The sequence below is a fragment of the Hyperolius riggenbachi genome, chromosome 4 (genome assembly GCF_040937935.1).
Source record: "Hyperolius riggenbachi isolate aHypRig1 chromosome 4, aHypRig1.pri, whole genome shotgun sequence".
Classification (NCBI taxonomy): domain Eukaryota; kingdom Metazoa; phylum Chordata; class Amphibia; order Anura; family Hyperoliidae; genus Hyperolius; species Hyperolius riggenbachi.
This window is the reverse complement of record NC_090649.1, coordinates 111,274,880-111,292,087: the sequence shown is the minus strand read 5'-3', so window position 1 is coordinate 111,292,087 and position 17,208 is coordinate 111,274,880. Positions and strand designations below refer to the sequence as shown.

At 41.5% G+C, this 17,208-nt stretch overlaps 1 long non-coding RNA gene across 1 annotated transcript in view; it reads left to right on the top strand.

Moving 5' to 3' along the window:
* Positions 1–17,208, top strand: part of LOC137570460 (uncharacterized) — a 96,751-nt gene that overhangs the window by 44,394 nt on the left and 35,149 nt on the right. The window contains exon 2 of the long non-coding RNA XR_011031054.1: positions 16,968–17,037. This is a non-coding gene — a long non-coding RNA (uncharacterized lncRNA). The remainder of the gene's footprint in view (positions 1–16,967; positions 17,038–17,208) is intronic.

The following is a 17,208-nucleotide window of genomic DNA, read 5'->3' as shown; positions in this document are numbered from 1 at the left end:
ATGAACTTGCGCGATATAATCGCCCAGCGCGATATTTATACGGAATCCAATTACCTTTTTCATGCCTTTTTCATGCCGGAAAGCATCGACATGAGCATTTACTTCGACCTGCAAAGAGCAGGTCTAAACCAGCTAACGCATATCGTCGCCTGAGTAATGCTCCTTAACGATTGCCCATCGCGCGAAGGATATGGGCAATAGGATTTGCCGGTAATCCTCGCGCGATGGCAAGGTGATAAGTAGCTTGCATCTGCAAGTTACTTATCACCTTGAATAGGATATGGCCCATAGTCTAGTATCCTTATCAGAATTTCTCCAAGGGCGGCCAGCTAGGCAGTAGTGGTTTAAAAGATTTTCAATCAAGTTCAATTTAAATTGATTGAAAATCTGTGTGCAGTGTGTGGGTAGCTAATAGATCCCTCTCTGATCAGATTTGATCAGAGATGGTCTATCTGGGGACCATCTAAAAGTGTTTGGCCACGTTCAATCTCAGCTGCACATTAGTAGGGCATTCAATTGATGATTTCCAGGAGGTTACAATTAGGTAACTGCTAAGATATGGAATACCAGTGACCTGAGATGTACTGGAATATTATTCACTCCTATATTTATTATAGCTAAAGTTGTGGAAAGGACAAAGGGTGGTAAAACAAATGGCCTGAATAATATTCTACCTTTGTTCCAGAAGGCAGCTATGGGCAGTCCTATAGAGAATAAACTAGAGATTAGTGCTAGATTCACAATTACAATGTGAAATCATAATGCAAAATTTCAGGAAAAATCATAATTTAATTTGCAAATGTAATTAGGAACTGTAATTTTGCAATATTGCGTAATTTTTGTGTAATTTCCTGCCAAAATTAGCAGTAACTAGCAAAGCCCCCATACATACTATTGTCACCAAAAACTATGTTAACCTATTTTGGTTCCTGGACGTAGAAACTACGTCCAGGAACCATGCACGCTACCGCGTGCTCCCGCGGCCGATCGTGCACGTGCACGCGCACTCCCGGCCGCGGATTCGGTAGCTACAGAATCAATGTATCAGGCTATGGTGCCCGATCACTGATTCCTCTCCCCCGCTGAAAATGTTTACCTAAGGGTCTAAACTTTTTAAATATCAATGTAAAGATGAAATATTTCTATATTTTTTTTAATCTTAAACTTGTTAATAGTGATAGATGCAAAATGGAAAAAATGCACCTTTATTTCCAAATAAAATATTGTCGCCATACATTGTGATAGGGACATAATTTTAATGGTGTAATAACCGGGACATATGGGCAAATACAATACGTGAGTTTTAATTATGGAGGCATGTATTATTTTAAAACTATAATGGCTGAAAACTGAGAAATAATGAATTTTTCCATGTTTTTCTTATTCTTCCTGTTAAAATGCATTTACAGTAAAGTGGCTCTTAGCAAAATGTACCCCCCAAAGAAAGCCTAATTGGTGGTGGAAAAAACAAGATATAGATCAGTTCATTGTGATAAGTAGTGATAAAGTTATAGGCTAATGAATGGGAGGTGAACATTTCTCACGTGAAAAAGACGGAACACGAATGGGTTAGGGCTGGTTCAGACAGACGTTCAGAGGCGTTGCGTTCGTTGGCGTTGCGGTGGTGATGCGTTCGAGCTTTCAGCAGCGTTCGCGTTGCGTTCGGATGCGTTCGCGTTTTTTCTTCTCCTAGGGGGACATTACCCGTCGCGGTTAACCGCCCCTGGAAGCTACATGTAGCTTCCAGGGGCTCCTTGAACGCCAGGGAAAATCGGGACCCGAACGCCGCGTTCGTGCAAACGCGCATAAAAGCTTGGTACAAACACTCCCATTCACTTGAATGGGAGCGTTTAACGACAAGCCCTGAACGCTGGCGGTAAACGCTGCACAAGCATCCGTCTGAACCAGCCCTTAAGGAAGAGGGGAACAAGTCTAAAAAATATTTTTTTGAAAAAGACCTTGTAGTTTTTGAGAAAAGGGCAAAGGAAAAATGTTTTTTTTAATATAAATTTAGGAAAATGCCAATTTAAAAGACATTTTTCCTTTGCCTTTTTAAAATTGATTTTGTCAAAAATACAATTTTTGGGGGGAAAATTATTTATTTTTACTTGTTTCCACTCTTCTCCTTAGTCCATACTTACCAATTTTGGTGACAATAGCATGTATGGGGCACAAAATTACGCAAAAATAAAGCAAAATTACAAATGGATTACACAAAATCAATTAAATGTTTAATTCATAAATATGTATAGCTGTAATTGCAAAATGTACGCAAAAGTTTGCGTAATCGTAATTAGCAGATTAAGAGCATCACTACTAGAGATCCTGTTTGGCCACAGTTGCGGCAACCCCTTAGGTCAAAGCTGGCAATTCTGCGGGTTGTGTAAAACATTTGGAGCTATAGTTTTTGCAGGGCTTCCCAACGCGACCACAATGTAATCATCTAGTGTATATTTGTAAAGTAAGAATGGTCTGCAAAGAGGATGTTGAGGTGTTAAAATCAAAAGACCAGATGATAATGTATCTATCAAAAGTGGAACCTTTCAAATCCCTACTATATTTTTATACCCCAAAGATATGCCATGTTAAATTTAGTGTCTCAAAGTCTAGTAGTTTGTCTTTTGCCCACATGGTATGTATTTAAAGCAAACCTGTGAGTTTGCAAAAAAAAGAAAAATTCCCCACTCCCTGCTGCTTTTTTTTCTGATCTAAAATCAATTTGTAAAATTTGATTTCATCTGGGACGATGGCCACGGCCCAGGAATTAGTTCCCGGATATGTTTTTTAAGGGCTCATACAAGAGCGTAGCCAGATGAGGTGGGCGCATCTTTGGCTGCCAAGGGAGTGCCCTGGGCATGTACTGGCTGTTCCCATTGCAGCTGATGCCTCTCCTTCCTGTTCCTCAGGCGACAAGTGGTCAACAAGCTTCATTTACCGGCAGATAGCAGCGAATCGTGGCAGTGTCATGGCTTGAAATCTAGTACATAATCTGAAAACAATCTCTTAGAATCGCTTCAGGTTTCCTTTAAAGAGTAGATTCCCACCTCAATCTATTTGTAAAAATCGATATTTCCCATTAGATTTTTTCCATCTGGAGACCATTTTAACATATACTTGGTCTATGCAATAGTACATACCAGTAAAGCTTTTTTCTAAAGTAGCCCCTCCATATCTACTGCACGACTGCGTCATGCCGACAGATGGGACCGCGGCGGCAGCCCTAGGACTGCCTAATGCCAATTGGTGTCAAGTCCTGGGTGGGGATTTGCAGGAGATCGCATGTGCTGATGCGCGCGCATCTCCACTTGAATGACGAAGCTCCGCTCCGTTATAAGTCTCCCAGAGGTGACCACCACTAGGAGACTGTTAGACGGTGAAACCACCATCTATTTACTGTGTACAGCGCTGCGATCTATGGCAGCACTGTACTGCGTAAGCCGTGTGACACGGCTGTCCCCTCTGGAGCCCGGGAAGCAATCTGCTATCGTAAACTGAAGCCTATGACAGCCAATCGCGCTGAGGGGCTGGCGGGGGAAGGGAGGGCAGAGTTTTAAAAAAAAGTAAAATGTATTAATAAAAAAATATAACAAATATATATATAAAAGAAACATCCTGGAAGCTCTAGGGATCCCTTGAGTTGTACAGCCCTGCAGTGAGGCCTTAAAGCTGCAGTGGCTTTTTTGTAAAAAATGACCTGGTCATTAGGGGGTTTAAGCCCAGGGTCCTCAAGTGGATATGTAGTTGCACTAACTTCTCCATCCCATGGTTACCATCTAAAAGGCAATGTGTACAACCCTGGATCTGATTTAGTCAACTTTTCTTTCTTCTAGGATTTTAACCAGTTTAAATCCTCCACTTGAACTCACTTCCACAACACGTTTGACACTCACCCATCCTTGAAATCTTAACATGCATCTTAGAAGATCACTTCTTCAGGCTCAGGATGTTTGGAAATGCCACGGTATACCGACGATAATCTCTCTCTCTCTCTCTCTCTCTCTCTCTCTCTCTCTCTCTCTTCCATCCATCCATCCTCTTATATCATCAAGTAGGGAATTGCAGATTTTCAAAACAGCTTATATACCATAGCTGGGATTTGAACCCAGGACGCAGTGTGTAGTGGGTATCTGTCTTACCCTCTAGACCATGAACCACACTACATGCTATGGCCTAGCATAAACCATACTACCATTATGATCAATTCAATAGAAAAAGTAGCATGATTAAGGATTTGTACTTTTTGAAAAGCATGCTTATATACCATAGCATATCTGCTCTGATTCTGGCACCCCACTTAACACTCTATCGAAAGCCATCACCAAAGTGCCATCATCCCAGGGCTCAGCGGTGTGGACATTTTTTTGTGTGTCTGCCTCAGGTAAGAGCAATGCCATCTGTACTCTCTGCCACCGAAAACTGAGCCGTGGAAAGACCAAGACCCGCGTAGGGACAACTACCTTATGAAGGCACATGATGAAAAAGCACAAACTGCAATGGGATGACCACCTGAGGAAAAGCAGCACACAAAAGCAAAGCCACACACCGCAGTGGAAGATACCAGGCCGCAATTACTTCTCAAAAAAGGAGTTACCCAAACTGTACCATGATGTTGAAAGGCAAGTGGTGTCATCTCTGGCACACAGCATTGGGTCAAGGGTCCATCTGACCACGGATGCCTGATCTGCAAAGCACAGTCAGGCCTGCCCAAAGACTAAGTCAGTCCCCGCACACAGCACCTCTGCCTGCACGCCTTTTGACTGCCTGCCCCAAGACTAAGTTGGTCTCCACACAGCATCTCTGCCTGCTGACTGCCTTCTCTGCTACCACCAACAGGGTCTAGGACTCCAGGTGGTTTACTGCGTTTTTAGGGCTGCTGCTAGCAGTGGCCGCTATAATAATTTTTCTGGTGCGTGTACATGCCTGCCTACTTTTTCTGGCTGCACTGTGGCTGCAACAACAAAACAAAAGGCATATACATGTGTTAATTCCCCTTTGTGATCGTTACCTTGCCATGGTAAAGGGGCTTGCGTATCACAATGAAGCAATGACCGACTATATGAGTGAGTTGGGGGGGCACACCTGACCCAAGAAGATAATAAGGTTGATGCTTCATTGTGGACAGACCAAATTCGATCAGCTGGACACTCAGTCACTGTTGTTCTGTCATTGAGCTACCTCAGCCCAACCATATGGGCTTGAAAACCACCATCGCCTTCACTCTCACCATGGTGCGCACCAGTCCAGCACGGCCATCACTACACAAACAGCTGTTTGCAGTGCATTACACAGTGTGTTTGGTCTGTCAGTGTGAAGCAGTACACTAATTACACTCCCTCATCCATGTATACACACGCAAGATGTTTTCAAGCACTTTAGGCCTCCAATTTAGGAATGCAATGTGATTTCTGCACTTTAGGCATTATAACCCTGCTGTGCGTCAAATCCGTAATTTTCCCGGGGACTTTTGCAGAAGTTTGCGTTCGCAGTTCACGAACCAAAATCTGTGGGTACATAATGTCTATAAAAACCAATACTTTACATTACAATATACTTTTAAACAGTCAATTGGCTAAATACTTTAGTACTCAGAAGCATTCAACCATTCGATTGCCGTGTTAATTATAGGCCAATCAAAAGACTCAATATTTCTGAAATTATCCCATTTTTGCAGTAAATCACTTCTCTGATTGGTCCAATACTACCGAGTTTTTCCAATTTCTTCAGAATTTTTGAAGTAAATCAGTAAACGGGAAAATCAGAAATACTCGGTAGTATTGGATCAATCAGAGAATGCGGTGATTTACCGTGAAAATTTGCAAACTTTAGAAATATTAGGCCAATCAGAAGACTCGAAAATATTCAGCTGTGTCCAAGTCTTTTAATTGGCCTATAAATAAGTTTTCCGTTTTAACAATTCAGCATTATCTAATTGGTTGAATGCTTCCGAGGACTGTGATTAGCCTAAATTACCAAGTTGTGATAAATCAGATTTCCGTGGAAATCCGATTACTGAATGGTGATTACCAATTTCTGATTTTCTGATTGGAAAGACGTCTTTCGAAAATTTCCAAGCATGTAATCAGACCTTGGACAACTCACAGAGTACTGACCTGCCATTGTTTCATTTTCAGCTATGCATACTCAAATCCATTAGTACACAGCTTTCTTATCCCCCTTATCTCGTTTCTAGTTCTCAGCAGGCCTGGACCACCATGAGCCAGGCCTGCTGTGCATCAGGCAGATTCATGCGTCAGGCGGCATCCAGCCTGCTTCCCTCCCTCCGTGGCCACTGTTCATTTACCTTCTGAGCGCTGGCCCCCTCCTCCAGGACAATCCAGGTCCCCCTTGCTACTACTACAATAGACCTCAGATCAGTGGTGCACTGAAGGGAAGAGAGCAACTCCCATAGCAGCGCATAAGATGAAGTACTTACTTCCTGTATATGTGTCGTTACCAGGGGAATTGCTCTCCTCCCTTCACAGTGAAGGGGGGGTGAGCAGTTCCCCTGGTAACGGCGCATATACAGGAAGTAAATATCTCCTGTAATGCACCGCTATGAGAGACGCTCTGCTACCTTCAGTGTGACGCTGCAGGTTACCGGTGATCTGAGGTCTATTGTAATAGTAGCAAGGGGCACCGGGAATGTCAAGGGAGGAGAGTCAACCAAGGGCAGCTACATGGCTAACCTATACTGTAGGCAACTATACTGGCTACCTATACTGCAGGCAACTATACTGGCTACCTATACTGGGGGCAACTATACCTGGCTACCTATTCTGGGGGCAACTATACCTGGCTACCTATACTGGGGACACCTATCAGGCTAACCTCTACTGAGGACAACTATACTGGCTAGCTATACTGGGGCAACTATACTGGCTCCCTATACTGGGGGCAACTATACTGGCTACCTATACTGTGGGCACGTAAAAATGGCTTCCTATACAGGAGACACCTATACCTGGCCACCCACCTATTTATCCTGAGGGTGTTTTTTTATTGCACTGCAGCTATAACAGTGCAAATTGTCGCGTGCTGTGCTATCATTCCAAATCGGATGGGGGTGCATCCTCACAAGTTTGCCTCAGGCAGAAAAAAGTCCAGCACCGGCCCTGCTTCTCATCTTACATCTAGACACAAACCTTTTATCACCCTAAACAATCATATGTGTCAGCATCAGTATTTTGCAAGCCGTTTGGTGGCTGCCTCACCCCACCCCCTTTCAATTGGCTGTTAGTTGGCTGATAGTGTAATGGTTAAGGGTTCTGCCTCTGACACAGGAGACCTGGGTTCGAATCTCGGCTCTGCCTGTTCAGTAAGCCAGCACTAATTCAGTAGGAGACCTTTGGCAAGTCTCCCTTACACTGCTACTGCCAATAGAGCGCGCCCTAGTGGCTGCAGCTCTGGCGCTTTGAGTCCGAAAGGAGAAAAGCGCAATATAAATGTTATTTGTCTTGTCTTGTCTTGTCTTCAATCACCATATCTGCCTGATGTTCTGTCTTCCCCTCTTGCTCCGCTTCTCTCTCGCTCTCTCAGATCAGGACCCCTGCAGCCTTTTTCTGGTGTCCCATAGCAGTTACTGTAGGAAAATGGCCACCAGAGTCTGTGAATGTGGACTTCGACAGCCATATTTTTGAAGTCCTACAGTAATTACTAGTAGATTATGCCAGGATTGCAGGACAGAGCAGCCACAAGGGATAGCAAAGCAGAGTGGCAACATGATATAGCTGAGCTGTGACACATTTAGTATCTCACAAAAGTGAGTACACCTTTCACATTTTTGTAGATATTTTATCATATCTTTTGATGGGACAACACTAAAAATATTACACTTTGATACCATGTAAAGTAGTCAGTGTACATCTTGTAGAACGGTGTAAATTTGCTGTCTCCTTGAAATACTGTGCATTCAATGCACAGCCATTAATGTTTAAACCACTGGCAACAAACATGAGTACACCCCTAAGTAAAGAATGTGAATATTTTGCCCAACTCAATATTTTGTGTGTCCACAATTCCTTAACTCTATTAGACATGGAGTTCACGAGAGCTTCACATGTTGACTTGCCACTGGATTCCTCTTCTTACCCTTAATGACAAAGCTGCTGGTGAATGTTAGGGAACTTGCCTTCTTTCACCTTCCACTTGAGGATGCCCTGGGGCAAACTGAAGTGTGGGGGCCCCCTCCCCAAGATGCATCCCCCTTCCCCCGCCGTGGCCATCAGATGACTGCTTCCCAGGTGCGAGTGTAATAGCTGTGGAAATCATCTCTCCCGGCGGGCCGGCAGGAGGGCAGCAGCTGCACAATCCATGCACGCTGTCTCCCTACTTCTGTCTCCCTGCTTATGACCCGGCACGCCAGGTCATAGAGAAGGAGGGAGACGGCATTGTGCAGCCGCTGCACTCCCGCCCATCGAGACAGATAATTGACGCAGCTATTACACTCGCAGGGACCCAGGACTCACACTGACTTTGACAGGGGTGCGGCACTTGACAGGGTTGGCTGTGCGGGGCCCCTGCAGAGATCGGGACCCTGGGGCAATTGCCCCCTTTGCCTCTATGGAAGCTCCGGCCCTAAGGATGCCCAACAGATGCTCAATAGGGTTTAGGTCTGGAGACGTGCTTGGCTAGAACTGCATTTTTACCTTCAATTTCTTAGTGGTCATCTTGGAGGTGTGTTTTTTTTTTTTTTGTCATTATCATGTTTGGATACTGACCTGCTGTCCAGGGAGGGGATCATGCTCTGCTTTAACATGTCACCATACATGTTGGTATTCATGTTTCCCTCAACTAATTATAGCTTTCAAGTTCCAGTTGCACCACCGTGCTTGACTTTGGCAAGACAAACTTGTATTTGTACTCCACTCTGGTTGCCACCACACATGCTTGGAAGCCTCTGAACTAAATAAATGTATCTTGGTCTTATTAGACTAGAGGGCATGATTTTAGTACTCCCTGTCCTTAGTCTGCTTGTCTTCAGCAAACTGTTTATGGGCTGTTTTCATCATCTTTATTTTTAGAATTTGTTTCCTTCTGAGATAATATCTATGCAGACCAATTTGACACAGTGTGTGGCGTATGGTCTGAGCTCTGACACTCTGACTGACCACTCCTGGTCTCCTGCAGCAAAAGACAATCTATGGACATGATGCTGAGCATCAGTACTTAGGTTATTGGTTGACCCCAGCAAGGGCTGTTCTGAGTGGTACATGCCCTAACTGCTGTATGATCTTGACCACCATGTTGACACCTAGGTTCAGGGTGTTGGCAATATTCTTATACCCTAGGCCATCTTTATGCAAAGAGTTCTTTGTCATATGGTGCCATGTTCAACTTCCAGTGATCAATGTGAGAGACTGTGAAAGCGATAACAACAAATTTAACACATCTGCTCCCCATTCACAGCTAAGACCTTGTAACACTAATGAATAACATGATGTCTAACTGGGCCAAATTTCAACATTCCTCACTCGGGAGTGTACTCACTTTTGTTTCCAGTGGTTTAGACATTAATGGTGGAGTGCTGAGTTATTGTATTTTAATAGGACAGCAAATATACACCATTATACAAGCTATACACTGACTACTGTACATGGTATCATAGTGTCATATCTTCAGTGTTGTCCCATTAAAAGATATAATAACGGATTTACAAAAATGTGAGTGGTGTACTCATTTTTGTGAGATACAATATGGGCTGCAACCCTTCGATTGGAAATCACTGGCCTAGGAAATAGTAGTATATATGTAAAATTTTTCTTTGCTGCCTTTATTGTTACCTGATTATTCTGTCTTTTTTTCAGTTTTACACATAGGTTTTTTCAGACTGGGCTAGTTGAACATCCTAGGGTACACCTTGTTTATGGCTAATTATCCCTGCTTGGGCGTAGATTTCAACTTCTGTGTTTGCGCACACACTTCACTCCTGTCGTTCATGTAGATACCTCAACGCTGCAACCCACTCGCTCTACTGACGCTCTGCTCATGCTGACAGCACAGCTCCATAAACATCAATTTTATTGGCTCCTGGCCCTGTGATCACTGAGAGCCAATCACAGTGATCGCTACTCGTTTTGCTGAAAACATTTCTGGTCTTTAAGGGGTCAGAGACCGGCAGCCTGTCATAGAGTCATAGAATATCAAGAAAAGCATGAAACAATGTGCTTTATAAACAATGCAGGTAAACTTTATTTGTATTAACAATTGACACTAACTCCCCCACCCCCTTCCTTCCTGTTTCCAAAGAAAAAAGGAAACAAAATAATGCAGTTTAGACATCTGCTAGTGAAATCCATTAATTTTTGGCTGTTGAGAAAAGGTGGACAAAGCTACATCAGTTGCTTCTAGACATTGCAGGTAATTATTCAAAATGGCTGCCCTCCCTTTGCATCTTCTATTACATCTAAAATGTATCTGGACATAGTAAATGTGTAACTTTATTAAAGTGATGCTCTTTAGCAGTTTATAATTCCCGTCAGTGAAGAAAGCCAATAAAATGAAGGACAGGGATTAAAATTGGAGACTGAAAAACGGCAGCATGATTGAGCTGAAATGAGTAAACAATTAGAGGAATCTGTTTTTGAGAGAGGAAGTCTGGAATAAGAAAGGAAGAGTTAAATGGGGCGAAGCGGTGGATTTATGGTAGATAGGATGATATGCAGAAGAAAGAAAGCAAAGCCTGCTATGAAATAATACATGGAGGCTTCAGAGGAAAGTAGACAAACATTAAATTACTGTTGCTTTTCCGCTGGGGCTCGTTTATTACATCTAAATTAGTATCTACTGACTGTGCATCTGACATCTATTTTACATGTTAGTCTGTGATTGAAAGCTGAGCTGTTCCTTTCCTGCAGCGTTGTGTGTGGCTGGGGCTCTCTCCCTCTCTTCTTCTCCAGCTTTCCATTTATCCGTCATCCCTTCCCATTTCATCTTTCTCCTGTTTTCTATTTTTTTTCTTTCTTCTTTTTTTTTCTCTTTTTTTCTCTTGCCTCCCTTGCTCTCCTCAAGAGATCCCTTTATCTTCTTTTCTTCCTCACAGGACTCATTTCTCAGTATATTCCTTCATCCTTCTGCACTATTTCACATTCAATTCATCTCCAACTAATGTATCTTTTCCTATTATCTTATCGCTCGCTCTCTTTCCTTATCTCTCGTTCTCTCCTTTTCTCTGTTTCGTGCTGTATTTCTCGCAACTCGACCTCCAGATTTCCTGCTCCCCTCTGGTTTTTCCATTCATATTCCTAGCTATGTATATCTTGTGTTTTTGTGTTAAGAAAAACAAATCAATTTTTTAATGATCTGACTATTTAATTTACCATTTTCTTTTCTATTGATTCCCCTCCTTATCGAGCATCAATTATTTCTTCATCTCTTTCTCTTACTTTTCGTCCTTTCCTCAGGCGCACTATTCCATAATTTGCTACAATGATAACGTACACTGATCTAATGCCATCTAATGTTGGCTGTCTTGAGCTTCTCGCCAATGACCTGTGAACTGGTCCCCATGTCTCACTTTCTGCATTGACCAATTTCTTTTCTCTTCAAGCCCTCACTGGCTGGGTAAACAAAGAGGGGGAGCTCCGGCTGCTTCTCTCTTGAGACTGTGTTTTGTTTGATCTGAGAGGGCTGACAAATATCTGGCTGCATCCCAAAGCGTAAAAAGACCCATGAGCTGGAGGGCGTCAGGGGCTTTCAGCTGAGATGCAGTCAGGTATCTTGGATGCCTGTGCCCCTGGCTAAGGGATCAGCTTTCACGGTTTAATCTGCCTCTCCACGTCCCTCATATCTACAGATGGAGCTGTGGGGAGAACATTCTAAACGGGTTCTTATTTACTAACAGCGCTAGTCTTCGGTACTGACAGACGTCAGGAAGAAAGTGCTGATTCAGCATTTAGCCGCTCTTCCCCACACGTGATTCTGTGCATCTTCTGTTCCCCTTTCAGTCTTGTTCATCATCGTAGGAATTATTCCACGATCATCAGTTTTTCTGACTTTTCAGAGTTTCCTGTATAGAACCCTTTAACACCCAGAGAGGAGTGAATCACATGAATTAATGCCAGAGTATTCATTTGTACAGCTAGAGTTCTGACATTTAAAGGTACAGCACCATACATTTCATTTAACACAATAAATCCCACCTTCGTGTTCCCTTTGCTATACCTATTTTTGGTAAAAAACAATAACAAAAAAACAACCCAATAATAATCACATGGATTGATGTGTTTTTACTGCAGTAATATTTTTCTAAAAGTACTTGCAGGTGAGAATAAAAACCAATTCATCGCTTTAATATAGGTGTTTTAAGGATAAAAGAGAATGAAAATAAAAATATGCATGCACACATAAACATATAAAAAAAGCAAATTAAATAGCTACATACAGTCATACCAATAATTCACACATCCCTCCATCTCCCATATCACGTGGACACTTTTGATTGACACTTGGGTGTGTGTATAGCTATATGGATAACAGCGCTGATGTCTGTTCTCATGTATGTACTGGCAGGTATCAAACAAACATCATTTTGGTGTTGTTTGGCTTTCTTGGAACCTAATCAGAGTTAATATAAGGACACAGTTCATGAGACAGACAAATAGTAAACACACAAGTACATTCGGATGAATGAGTGAGACAGATCCTGCCGTGTGTGTGAGGCTAAGCTACCCATAGAATACACAGAGAGAAAGCAGAAGTCATGAATGGAATGGATAGTAATAGCGATGAAAGGAGTGCCGGCCATCTCTTGTGTTAAATGATTCCATCGCCAAAAAGAGAGCCGGTTGCAGATAAACAGGTTCAGCATGATTCAGTTATTCCCTCCAGGGAATATTCTCTCCGTCCCCAACAGAAAACATCAAACATACAATGTTCACTTCATCTTCTTGTCTTGTAACTGTTAATTTCAGCTCTAGTTAAAGACAGAGCAAAATGCCAAAACAATAATATAACTTGCTCCACTTAAGACAAGCATACTAACAAAAATAATAATAAAAATGCTACTCTTTCTTGTCCTTAATTATATATGAAAACAATTTGAACTGTAAAATATAAAGCACACCTGATATGCCCCCTTTTTGTATGTCCTGTTCATAATTCAAAATAGAAAATGATTTTTAATATTATATTATTTATCAAGTTTTGTGCAACCAGTTTAATTATTAATATACAATTTCTTAAATTCCACAAAAATCTTGTTTATACAAAATATATCTACTGATATATTAGGATTAGCTGACCTGCCTAGAGCAGGACTGCACTGAAACTTGGATGTATCCTAACAGCCTAGTTTTAATAAAAAATTTGAGTATGTTCTAATGTAAGAAACTGGGCATCGAACAATATTATGCTGAAAAAGTCTTCAAATTGTGAAAAAAATACCCCACTTGTAAGCCAACACATGGGATTTGCTTCGGAGTATGGACCAAAACTATGGTGCTGAAGTTACCAGCACACACAAGATTGGAGTTTATTTAAGTGATTAGTTAAATCTCAGTTTGTTTGTTTTTCTAGGAAAGGTTATAGCAAGATTTAGTAACATATAATTCTAAGCAGAAAGTGCATATTTAAAGGAGAATGAATGGAAAATGAGACAGAGGAGGAGAGTGTGGATGATCATGCCAATAATGTATTAACATCCTTTAGAGGCTGATAATGGGAGTCAGTGATGTCTGCCTGTTGCTAGCACTACTGACAGCTGCTGATGCTTTCTCGTCCATGTCAGCTTCCTTGTTAAATGTATGGGGATACAATGGCATCGAGCAGGACACTTGCCCTTGATGACCCTTCAGTCTATCTATAAAGCGTACCTGATGTGAGATTTCATGAGTTAAATTAAATGTGTTGTACCTTGAAATATCAGAACCCTCTGCTATGGTGTTTCTTGCCTCCTCTCCTCCTCCGGTTCCTCTATCAGCTTGCAAATTATTGGACTGGCAGTCAAATCTGTGTCCCTGGAAGAAAGTTTCTGTCTCACTCTCTCCTCCCATGCCCCCCTCCGCTCTTGATAAGCAAATGCACATGGGGCTCAGCTACCACAGCAGTGCATGTGCAGAGCTGTCCCAAAGTCACTACATCTCTTAAGGGAGCCGTGTCCCAGAAAAATGTTATTTATAGTTATTATATTAACTATAAATATGTAGAATAAGGTAATGACTTTCATGCAGCTAGACAAAAATGTGTGTGTATATATGTGTATATATATATATATATATATATATATATATATATATATATATATATATATATATATATATATATATTTCATATAATTCATATAAAAAATGCTTTAATTTTTTTTTTACAAACTTGTGCAATCAGTATGTTAAGAATTACTAAACAAGAAATGGATAAATTGTAGTTCCCCTTTTTTCCCCATGTCTAGGGGATTGTGGGTAAAAATGTGGACGTGGTGGTACAATATTGGCATTTATCCTAGCGCTGGACGCCATCGTTTAATCATCATCATGCTCTGCACACATTACTTTCAACATCATTCGGTCATCTTATTGGTATCTCAAGGTAACCCCTCTACTGTCAATTAACATGGAAATTCTGCACTTTTTTTGCATGATAATTTACCTATAGCAGCGATGGCAAACCTATGGCACGCGAGCCAGACCGGGCACGCGTAGCCTCATCTGCAGGCATGCCATCGCTGCTTTGGTATGCCCTGGGAAATTTAACTGGACGCGGCGTCTAATAGACGCTGTGCCAGTTCGTAGCCCGGAGTCCTGCTACAGCCTGCATAGTCTTCCGGCAGGCAGAGCAGGGCTACGGGAAGATGGCGTCCGAAGCCCTGTACTGGAGACCATTTGTGTCTCCAGTACAGGGCTTCGGGCACCATCTTCCCGTAGCCCTGCTATTCCATTCAGCGTGGGAGATATGCAGGATGATCATCCGGGGAGCTGTGCGCCAGAGGCCAGCCGGGAGAGGAGATTTCTGTCAGGTGAGTAAATTATTTTTTTTTGCAGGTGAAATGTTGCCCAAATTGCATTTTTTTCGGCTGAAATGTTGCCCAAATTGAGTTTATTTTCTGCTGAAATGTTCCCCAAATTGCGTTTATTTTCTGCTGAAATGTTGCCCAAATTGCATTTGTTTTCGGCTGAAATGTTGCCCACATTGCGTTATTTTCTGCTGAAATGCTGCCCACATTGCGTTTTATTTTCTGGTGTCTGGGGTAACTGTTGCTGCATTAATTATTTAATGGTCATAGTTGGCTATTTTTGATGCTTTGGGGTTACGGCGGGTATACTAATAAATAGCATCACACAGTTTCTGAACACCCATAATGCCAATCCTCGTTTCACCACATCATGGCGGAAACACTGCTTTCTTATACCTCGCTGTTACATCACTACGTTAGCTCCACCCGTACATACACCCCCCCCCCCGGCGCCCTGTTTTTGTTTCTTTTTAGTTCAGATAAACAAGCTGTGACATAATTAATGGCATCATGGTGAAATACTAGCCCCATAGAATTGTAGCAGTTCGTTTATATGAAAATTAGGATAAATAATAATTCCTTGCCGCATGTGCTACAATCCCTCATTATTTCTTTATTTATTTTAGACCTCAAAGTCTATTACTGTCATGTATGCAAAGAGTATGCTGTTCACACACTAGCATGGGGTGTCCTTGTGCCACCATTGTAGCATTCAACAGACACTATTCGCAGCATCTTTGAGTCATTGCTTATGGTAAATTATCATGCAAAATGCTGCTTACATTTTTCATGTTAATTTACCATAAATGAATGAATATGGGATACTACGAGATGATCTAAAGACTCTGCAAGTAGCTTGTGCAGGGCGTGACAACCATCAAGACACATCCGTGTGAAAGCCATGTGCTTTGCCTATGTGGTTATAATAGCCTTTAAAACTCTTACAAAAGAATAAAAAATTGGTGCATTTGTAGCACGTGACTCCAATGTTGCCTTTTTTATTATTATTTAATTTTATGTAGTTGTTATTCTAACATAATGTAATTTATTATTTCACTTTTTTTTTATCTGAAATTAAAAAAAAAATCCTTGCAGCACTGGAGTCTTGTGCTACAATTCCAATCACTTTTTTCATTAATTCAAAGTCAATTATGGCCACATATGCAAAGTGTATGGCCTTTACACTAGTATGGGGTGCCTATATTTAACCGTCATAGCATTCGGCAAAAGCTACTTTAGGTCATCTCAGGGGGGTCCAGTTGTAAACGATCATATAAAATAATGTGTATATCCTCCATGCTAATTTTATGTAGTGGGATTACCATGGGATGCCTGTGAGTTGGCCTGAAGATGATTGCATGCAGTAAGTGCGAACCATGACCACGGTCATGTGAAGGAGTCAAACACTAGTGTAAACACCGCGCGTTTCACATCAGGCTATAATAGACTTTGAATTCTTTTTAAAAAAAGTGGATTTGCAGCACAGGACTCCAGTGGAGCAGAGATTTTTTTTTCTTAAATTTCAAATAAACAATCTGTAATATAATAAAATAAACTCATAGTAGAATAGTAACTACATAAAATTGTCCCAGTCTATTTATCTGAAATAATAAAAAGAAAATCCTTGCAGGAATGGTGTTGTGCTACAAATCCATTTTTTTTAAAGGGGAACCTTAACTGAGAGGGATATGGATGCTTCCTTTTACTCAAAACCAGTTACTTGCCAGTACTGCTGATATCTTTGGCTGCAGTAGTTGCTGAATCACACACTTGAAACAAGCATGCAGTTAATCCATTCTGGCTTCAGTCAGAGCACCTGATCTGCATGCTCGTTGAGGGGCTGTGGCTCAAAATATTAGAGACACAGGATCAGGAGGAGCTCAGGCAACTGGTATTATTTTCAAATGAAACATCCATATCCTTCTAAGTTTAGGTTCCCTTTAAAGAAGCAAGTCACATGACAATTTCAAACACTGGTGTAAATGCCAGCACTAAACCGCAATGTGTGCATTTTTGTCCACAGCCCCCTGAACATGGGAAAACATGGGAACTGCTGACTTTAAACATCAAATTTGACTGTATTAAATGCACAGGTTTGTATAAGGAATAGAATAGTTTAAATGTCAATTTGTATTTATTATTTAATGAATAATTATTAGTAATTAATGATTAGAAAATATTCACCAGTGTAATTCAAATAGCTTCCAGTGATGTATTTGCTTGACTTCCTAAAAATGTTTATCTGTTATTATTTATTTAAAGTT